Below are 10,000 nucleotides of genomic sequence, written 5' to 3'. Positions count from 1 at the left end.
ACATTTTGAGTCAAGAAGCTATGTTTAAAAATCAAAGTCGATATTTCCAAATATAATAACTTAACAAAATTTAAAACCTCAGGCAAAAGCTACCGTAAGTTAGTTACTAACTTTATTTAGTAAAAATTTACAATATAAAGTGAAATTACTGTAGAGTTTACAACCTAGATATAACATCAATAACACGTAGCGTATTATTTCTTCAATAAGAAATATTTACTATATATTTATTTATTAAATACGAGTCAAAATAGTTAAACATGTTGTTATAAGTATATGTATTATAATGTAATATAATAAAATAACTAATTGTATTCTTATATTATTATAATTATTGTTAAATAGTTTAGATCAAGGCCTACTTAAATTACACTGTCTAATTTGTTGCATTCTCCGTAAAAAATTAGGAGGCCAGTTTTGTTACAATCTGTGTATAAAATCTATAAAAGCTATGTGTAAAAGGTATAAAATGTATAAAAATATAAAAAAAATGTATAAAAAGCTTGAGTTCTTGTATTGATTAAGAGTCGTGTTTGCACTATAAATGTTTTGTGCTTGCAAAATAAAAACTATAAAATGTTTTATTAAAATGGTAAAAAAGTATTTGGAATTTCTTTGAATAATTACTGTATGTTTTTCTCCATTGGAAATAATTTTAAAAGCTTGTAATTTTGTATTTATTATAATTGCAATTATTGGGAATAAAACAACGTTTTTTTCTGAATAATTGCAAACTATTGTTTTCCAATGTAAATACTCTAGTATGCCGCTTTTTTCAAACACGCACCAAATAAAAATGCAACAAATAAAGCCATTTAATTAAAGTAGCCCAAGAAATATCAGGCATACCAACTGTTTTTGAAGAACTATCCGACATACCAACTGTTTGGAAGGAATATCAGTAAAAAAAACTATTTTTGAGTCAAAAAATGTTAATAAAACTCCTTATTTTTCGTTGTCTTATAAATGTCATTGTTATACTTCTGTAGCTAAATGGTTTGCAGTGGTGAAATTTACAACTTTTGCTAAATGGTTTTGCAGTGGTGAAATTCAAAACTGTAGTATGTTAGAAAAATCATAAATAAAAATTGCGTATTTAAAAATAGTGATTGCCTGCTACTTGTGGCTAAGATTTATAATAAATAGCAGCCCAATATCAAAGTGGTAAATAATATTGTGAAGATTGAGAAAATAACCTTTAAAAAGAATTTCGTTTTGTTTTTATAATTGTAAGACTTAAAAAATTTATTCTTATGTCCTGAAAGTCTCACTTGAAGTTTGCATAACAGGTTTATGTTTGAAAAAACTAAATCGATGAGTGTGTTACCTCAATATACCAAACTGAGTTCAAAATATGAGCTGTTGTTACCGATAATCATTCTACCAATGTTAATGCATTTTTATAATTTAAAAAGCATATACTGGAGATAGAAAACTATTCATTTATTATCTAGTTTATAAAGAAAGTATTGAAAACATAGCTATTTTTTGATAGACTACATTTTATAAAAAAATGTAAGAAATGCAAAAAAATATGTTTTCCCTTCTTTTTCATTAGATTTTTCCAGAGAGTAAGTTGAAGTTACTGCTGGTTACTTAGCAGGGAATATATTTAAAAAAGTTTATTAAAAGATTAATTGCTAAACAGGAACTGAAAAAACCATAAAAAATTAACTATCAAGTCACTTATCTTGGAAACAACAAACCTGTTGTCAACCGTATATTGGCAAAATTTGACGAAACAACTGCAGCTGCAATTGTTTGCTACATTGCATTTTAACACTACATCCTACTGTATCTCTTATAAACGATTTGCTTGAAAAAGGCTAAATATTTGTTCTTAATTACAGATTACATTGCCGGGAATATATTTTATAAAGCTTATTAAATGATTAATTTCTAAGCAGGAACTGAAAATACCATAAAAAATCAACGATCAAGTCACTTATCTTGGAAACAACAAACATGTTATCAACCTTATATTGGCAAAATTTAACGAAACAACTGCTATGCCTAAGTTTTAATTTGTAAAAAAACTTTTTTACAAATTAAAACTTAGGCGTAGCAGATGTTTCGTCAAATTTTGTTTTCGTCAAATTTTGTTTTCGTCAATTTTTGTTTTCGTCAAATTTTGTTTTCGTGTAACGTCAAACTAAGTTTTAATTTGTAAAAAAAACTTTTTTACAAATTAAAACTTAGGCGTAACAGCCAAAATCCGAATAAATAACCAAAAGTTTAAATATTTTGTGTTTATTTACAATGTAAGCATACAAAAATATTTTATATAATTTTTTTGCTATTCTACTGAGGGCTCTCATTAAATGATCTCTTATCAAACTATCCACCAAATTGAATTTTGTTGTAATACACTTATGCTTCTAAAAAGTTAAACAAAATAGAAATTTTTTATGCCTTTTACTTGCATGTATAAATGGCGTTATGAAAAAAGTAATGTAAAACTTCACACAGGATAGAGAAGGAATAATATAAATAACATATATATATATAAATATATATATCTACATATATATATATATATATATATATATATATATATATATATATATATATATATATATATATATATATATATATATATACATTTTTTTTTTTTAATTTCGATCAAGATCTGATTGCAAAGAAAGAGTTGATGCACTGGAAAGCATTTCATTCAAAATTTTAGTGTCATCTGCATACAGCTTGGTTAGATTCTTTAGAATTTCAGGCAAATCGTTTATAAATAGTACAAACAAGAGTGGTCCAATTACTGAACCTTGTGGCACACCACTGGTAATTTCTGCCCAAGAGGATACATTTTCGCTTATCACAACTCTTTGTTTTCTTTCTTTGAAAAATGCTTCAATCCATTGTATTGTCAGGCCAGATATTCCATAAGCTTTAAATTTGAGCAACAATATTTTATGAGGCACTGCGTCAAATGCACTGGAAAAATCCAAAAAGATAACATCAACAGGTTTACCATTCTCTAAGGTGGTTGAAATAAAATCGAGTGTTTCAAGTAGATTCGTTAGGCATGATTAACAAAACCGTGCTGTTGCTTGACTATTAGTTTGAACTTATATAGAAAAGTTTCAAGTTTACATCTGATTGTAACTTCCATTATTTTACATGCACTTAAGGTGAGTGATACCGGTCGGTAGGTTTATATGATATATATATATATATATATATATATATATATATATATATATATATATATATATATATCATTTAAATGATATATATACATTTATATATATATATATATATATATATATATATATATATCATTTAAATGATTTATATACAAATATATATATACATATATATATATATATATATATATATATATATATATATATATATATATATATATATATATATATATATATACATATATGTATTTCATTTATTTATTTAAATATTTTTGTTTATATAAAACTTATTATTTGACACTAGCAACCAGACAATCTCTAATGGCCTTATTATAAAAGGACAAAAATAGACTTCGACAAAGCACTAATTGCAACAATTTTAATTACAACTATCAAAAATGAATTGTCTATAAAAAATGTTTGTCTTTCTAGACAATCATTTTAAAAACGGACACTAAATGAACAATCTCGATTTTTTAATGAGGTATAGAAGATCTATTTAATATATAATTTGGACTTATAACGAGTAATTAAATTTTCACTGCAGCATCGTTTCAAAAACTGAAAACGAGCGCAAAATTAAAAATACAATTTTTCTAACAGAAGTTCATTTTTTAATTTTTTGTCAAATCAATATTTCTGGTTTTATGAAATCAAGTAAATTTAGACAAAATCATAGACACCAAATAGACAAAAAATTATGCTTTGTAGACTTATGAAGTGAAAATTATTTTTTAACTGAGCAATCTTAGGACACCATCAAAAATTTGATAGACACAACAAGGACAAAAAATTAAACATTTGTTGTGTCCATTACAACATACAGAATTTTCTATGTCTGTGTTGTAAGTCTATCCATAGACTAGTCTGGTTACTATTTGACACATGCACATTTGTTTAAAATTTACCTATAATTACCTTACACAAAGTTTTTTTTTAATGATCTACTTCCATTAGTTCCAGCTGTCTTAAAAAATAATATAACACACTTTGACATAGTAACCAGACTAGTCTATGGATAGACTTACAACACAGACATAGACAATTCTGTATGTTGTAATGGACACAACAAATGTTTAATTTTTTGTCCTTGTTGTGTCTATCAAATTTTTGATGGTGTCCTAAGATTGCTCAGATAAAAAATAATTTTCACTTCATAAGTCTACAAAGCATAATTTTTTGTCTATTTGGTGTCTATGATTTTGTCTAAATTTACTTGATTTCATAAAACCAGAAATCTTTCATTACCGTATTATTTGAAGATTGTTATGTAGTAAATTTATAATATTAAAAAAATATTGAAATGACATCAAAACTCCAAATGACGATCATTGCCCATGATTAATTATTGTTTAAAACTTGCGTACATATTCATCAATAAAATGAAAGTAAAAAACATTTTTCTTTTTCACTATTGTTTTATTCACAAACCTAAATAAATTTTAACACCTATTGGAATCTTCTACTTACTAATCCACATTTTATAAAGGACAACTCCTTGATCACATATTTTTAAAATAATTTTATTGAAGGTGATAAAGATTTTAGTGACTAAGGAAAATTTTTTAAATGATAAACTTACCTTCAACTTTTTTGAAGTAATCCCAAACTGGAGAGGGCATTTTAAAAATAAATTTTCACGCACATTCACTGAGAATTGAAAAACAACTGAACTGAGTAATTAATGAACTTCAATTAAGCACAAAATAGTCCATTTTGAGGTTTTTAAATAGACATTAACTTTTTAATCAACAGCACACGCTGGACAAAAAATTAAAAAATGAACTTCTGTTAGAAAAATTGTATTTTTAATTTTGTGCTCGTTTTCAGTTTTTGAAACAATGCTGCAGTGAAAATTTAATTACTCGTTATAAGTCCAAATTATATATTAAATAGATCTTCTATACCTCATTAAAAAATCGAGATTGTTCATTTAGTGTCCGTTTTTAAAATGATTGTCTAGAAAGACAAACATTTTTTATAGACAATTCATTTTTGATAGTTGTAATTAAAATTGTTGCAATTAGTGCTTTGTCGAAGTCTATTTTTGTCCTTTTATAATAAGTCCATTAGAGATTGTCTGGTTGCTACTTTGACATAGGTTCGTCCAAAAAATTATTATCAGTAGCTGTAATTAAATTTCCACAAATATGTTTAGATTGGCGGATCATAAAATATCATATAATGTATTTAGTTTAATCACATTTTACATTATTTAAGAAAGCATTATATAAACAAAAATATAGCAACAAATAAAACTTTACTAACATACATACATTAATATACGTCTTTCCCCCATAAGCTTAAAACTTGATTTGAATTCATCATAACTATGCAACGATGCGTCTCTTGTAGTCTTTCTTAACTAGTGAACTAATGTTTCATGAAGTATTTATTAACTTGTTAAAAATACTTACACATTTTTTAACTTTTTGACAAGTATTTTTAATTTTTTATTAAAAGTTAAATAAAAACATTTAAAAAACTACAAATTCTTTAAAAAAGTTACATTTGGCAACATTTTGGACTTTTATTATCAGAACTTGCTTTGCTTATGTGCAAACGATTGAGATATGCGGCACATTTTGCTTTAAAATTAATATTAAATAACAAATGCAAAAGATTGCACACTCTAATTTTTTAAATAGACATACATTTAAGTATTTATTTATAAGTATTAGATGTAACACAAATTTTCAAAAATTATTCAAAAGTTTGCATACATGTAAGCTGAATTTAAATAGAAAAACGGTTTTTTTAAAACTTGAATAATTGACCATACTTGAAAACTTTGAATCATACTATATACCTGCATACTGCTTCTCCTTAGTTCTTCAGTCAAGATTTAGGTTTGCCAATATTTATTTTGGCCATTCTTTCAAGGTGAAACAAATAGTTTCGTGTTTTATTACTTAACATTTAGTCATTTTCTTAAGTTTTTTATAATAAATAATTGTTACTACTGATTAAAGTCTTCCGGTTAGAGAAAATCATCGCCTAATAATATTATGTATAAATTACCCTTTAAAGAACCTGAGGAGAAAAAACTACTTTTTACTAAAAGTTCGCTTATATAAATGATGTGAGCGATTTCTAGCTAGAATAGAAGTAATGTAAATAAAAATAGTTTTATACATTCATTAAAAGATTGATTCAACTCAAATATACTTTGTTTTAGGCTATGGGCATTTTATCGTAACTGTACATCATTGTTACTCATAATTGATAATGGTAGTTTAACTTTATTCGTATAATAAAATAAAGTTTGTTAATACATAAAAAAAAATACGTTTAAGCAAATATATATATATATATATATATATATATATATATATATATATATATATATATATATATATATATATATATATATATATATATGTATATATATATATATATATATATATATATATATACACGCACGAACTTTCGAAAATCATTTGTTTCGCTATAAGTGAATTTTAGCATATACTGAATTTGTAAGGTTTTGGAGACAAACATTTAACGTTCAAAAACCGCAACAGAAATGGCAACCTTACCAATTTTAAAATGCATTCTACGAAATAAAATGCTCGATGTTCTTAAAAGAACAGAGCAATAGTAAATTAGTAGAAAATCACGTATCGAAAATTTTTCTTATTTAACATTGTGTTTCATTAATAAAACTCACAAGAAATGAATGATCAAATTAGAAAAACAATTTTTACCAAAAGTTAAGTTACAGGATGTCGCAAATGTCTTAATAATTGTAAATTTTAACACATCTGTGCAATTCGCTCACACATTTATAAAAAGAATTCTTTGGAAATGATTACTTATGCTTTTTTTTAAATTTTTTTTTAAAGCGAGATTTAATCTAACTATTATTTGAGCTCATTTCAATTTATAGTTTTTTAGGAAAAACTTATTTTCATGCCTGCATTTAAAAATTAATTCAGATTTTTTGTTTAATAAACATTTTTGGTTCGCATGTGTAATTATTTCAATTTTTCGTGTAGACATAGAATACATTTCTATAAAAATATATGCAGGCTGTGTTTTAAGGATAGACTTTTTCAGTACCATCAATATTTTTATCTTTTAATTTCCATATATATTTTGACAGTATGGTGTCTTTTGAATACTTTTTGTTTTTAAAAGATTGGTTATAATTGGCAAAACGTTTTTTTCATTCACCTTCTGTTATGCCAAAATATAGTTTCCCAGGTACATTCTTAGAGGAAACAACACATTTATAGACCAAATTTTTTGATAAACGACTTATACTCATTGGAGAATTATTTTTTTGTTTACAATTACAATTTTCTTTAGTTTATTCATTTCGGACTACTTTTTTGTTTAACATAGCGAGAAAACTTGAAAAAAGAAAAATATGCATAACTGCCTTGATGTAACAATGGGCAGTCATGACGGCGCAGAGATTTGTAAATTTGTTGGACTTTTCAGTTTAAATTTATTAAGGAAAATAACCAATATAAATTATTTAGGTCTTGATCGCGACGTTTGTTTATAAATAATGCATAACAAATCTGGTCCATAGCGCAATAAAATTAGAAAAGAGATTGTAAAAATTTTTTAAAATGTTGGCTTTCAAATCAAAATTAAAAAGTGTGAATTTTATAGATGTTAAATTAAACCTCATTTAAGCCTTTAAATAAACCAAACGATAAAATATTGTATCTTAAAATTAACTCAAATTATCTACCCCAAATTCTAATATAAATTTTAATTTCATTTAATAACAGGTTAAACCAAAACTCGTCTAATAAAAATTTTAATTACTTCCTCTAAACGAATATTTGAAGATCCCATTAAAAAAAGTGGTTTTCAAAATTTTGAACTAATTTGACCCTGAAAACAAGAGTACAGAAAAGCAAAATAGATCTAGAAACGTAACTTGGTTCACTCACCCATACAGCAAAAATGTTTCCACTAACATAAGAAAAGTGTTTTTAAAATTGGTCGATAAGCTTCACCCATCTTTTTACCCGCCCTCTAATAAATTACATAAAAATGTTAATCAAGAAACAATTAAAGTTAGCTACAGTTGCACAAAAAACATGGAAAGATTTATAAAAGGTCATAAAAATTCTTTGTTAAACAAAAAAGAAGCTGTAAATGAAAAAACTACAGTAAATTGAAATTTTAAACAAAAAAACAATTGTCTAATGAGTGTAAGTTATTTATCATCTGTAAAAAAAATTCTGTAAAATTGAACAACTTCCTGTAATTCAAGTTTTGCTATATATGTTAAAGCTTATTAATTTGACCATTCATTTCTGATGAGTCTTAATTGATGAAATCCAGTGTTAAATTAGAAAAATTTTTGTTTTGTGATTTATATATATATATATATATATATATATATATATATATATATATATATATATATATATATATATATATATATATATATATACATACACGCATACTATAAAAAGAACATTCAATAGAGTGCCGGAGCAACAACAACATGTTTAAGTAGAAACTAAGAAATAATTTTTAGACTTTCAAAATCGAGGTTCATTTTGGAGCTCCGCATTATTGCCAATAATTATGATCAAATCAATTTATTTTTAAGTATTAGAAAGTTAGATCAGATACATAGTAAAATGTTTTTAAAAATTTATCGGCAATGTTGTCTGCATCCAAGCGATGAATTGTTTGTTTTGTATCTGCTATTTTATTAAATTCTAAATAATCCTATTATCTCAATCAGTCTTTTAATTCTTTTGTTAAATGTAGGCACCTGAACTTTTTTGGTTTGAATTAAGCGTTAACTCAAAGTTTCAAGATGTTTTACTGTCTCGTCAACCGCAATTAACTTCATATGGAGATAAAATTAAAAATGTCATTTAAGCGCTAATTAACTTTAAGTCAAAATTAGGTCTAGCAAAACAACTCAGGGCAACAAAATGCTGAAAGAAACTACTGGTATATTCTGACTGTAATAAATTTAAACTTGATTTAAGTGAAGTTAAAAAAAAGACTTTTCAACTGAATTAAACTTTTTTCATTTGACTTAAGTCAAGATTAAAAGGAACGATTATTTAGATAAATAGAAATTATATTTAAGAATCAATTCTATAGTATATATTTTTAACAGTTTAATATTTTCCTGAATTGTTTTTATTATTTCATAACTCACTTGAATGATTATGAAAAGTTTTTATATATGTTGTACAAATAAATCATATATGATATACAAATAAGTATATTTATGATAAACACATATGATTATATCACATATATATTATTTCTTTTATTTTGATTAATCAAAACGATTATGAATATGATATCAAAATTTGTCTGAATAATTGATTGAATATAATAAAGTCTAACCAAAATTTGATTTTAATCAAGTCTTGATGGTACTATCACTTTTACAGAATCAAACCTCTTTTGAATTTTAAAAACGTAACCACCAACAAAAACAGAGTTTTGTCACTGTAACTATATAACTTAGGTTGCTTTAATACAGTGCTTTTATACATAAACTTAAACATAAAATGATATCTCCAAACATCCCAGCAGACAAAAATACGTTTTTAAAACGTTTTAAATACGCATATTTAAATCGCTCCTAATACGTCTTTTTATAGTATAGAACGCAAATCTGAGAACACGTATCGAAAAGTTGTTAATATTGCGTTTTGAAAATACGTGTGTTATCCAAAGTGAAAAAACGTATTTTAAACGTTAATCAGAGCTTACATAAGATGTCTAAAATGCGTTATTTTTTAGTATAGAACCCAAATCTAAAAATACGTGTTTTAAAGATGTATTTTAAACCGCTAAATTTAGCGGTTAGCAATGTTTATAAACATTGTGTCTTTTTAACAAAT

General features: G+C 25.0%; 1 protein-coding gene across 1 annotated transcript in view; it reads left to right on the top strand.

Moving 5' to 3' along the window:
• LOC136079857 (uncharacterized) overlaps positions 1–10,000 on the top strand; it is a 142,082-nt gene that overhangs the window by 235 nt on the left and 131,847 nt on the right. Inside the window, exon 1 of the mRNA XM_065796512.1 lies at positions 1–94. This exon is cut by the window's left edge and continues 235 nt beyond it. The gene's annotated coding sequence lies outside the window, so the exon portion shown is untranslated. The remainder of the gene's footprint in view (positions 95–10,000) is intronic.

This window comes from Hydra vulgaris, chromosome 04, assembly GCF_038396675.1.
Source record: "Hydra vulgaris chromosome 04, alternate assembly HydraT2T_AEP".
Classification (NCBI taxonomy): Eukaryota; Metazoa; Cnidaria; class Hydrozoa; order Anthoathecata; family Hydridae; genus Hydra; species Hydra vulgaris.
The sequence above is the reverse complement of the archived record's forward strand: the minus strand, read 5'-3'. Positions and strand labels throughout refer to the sequence as shown.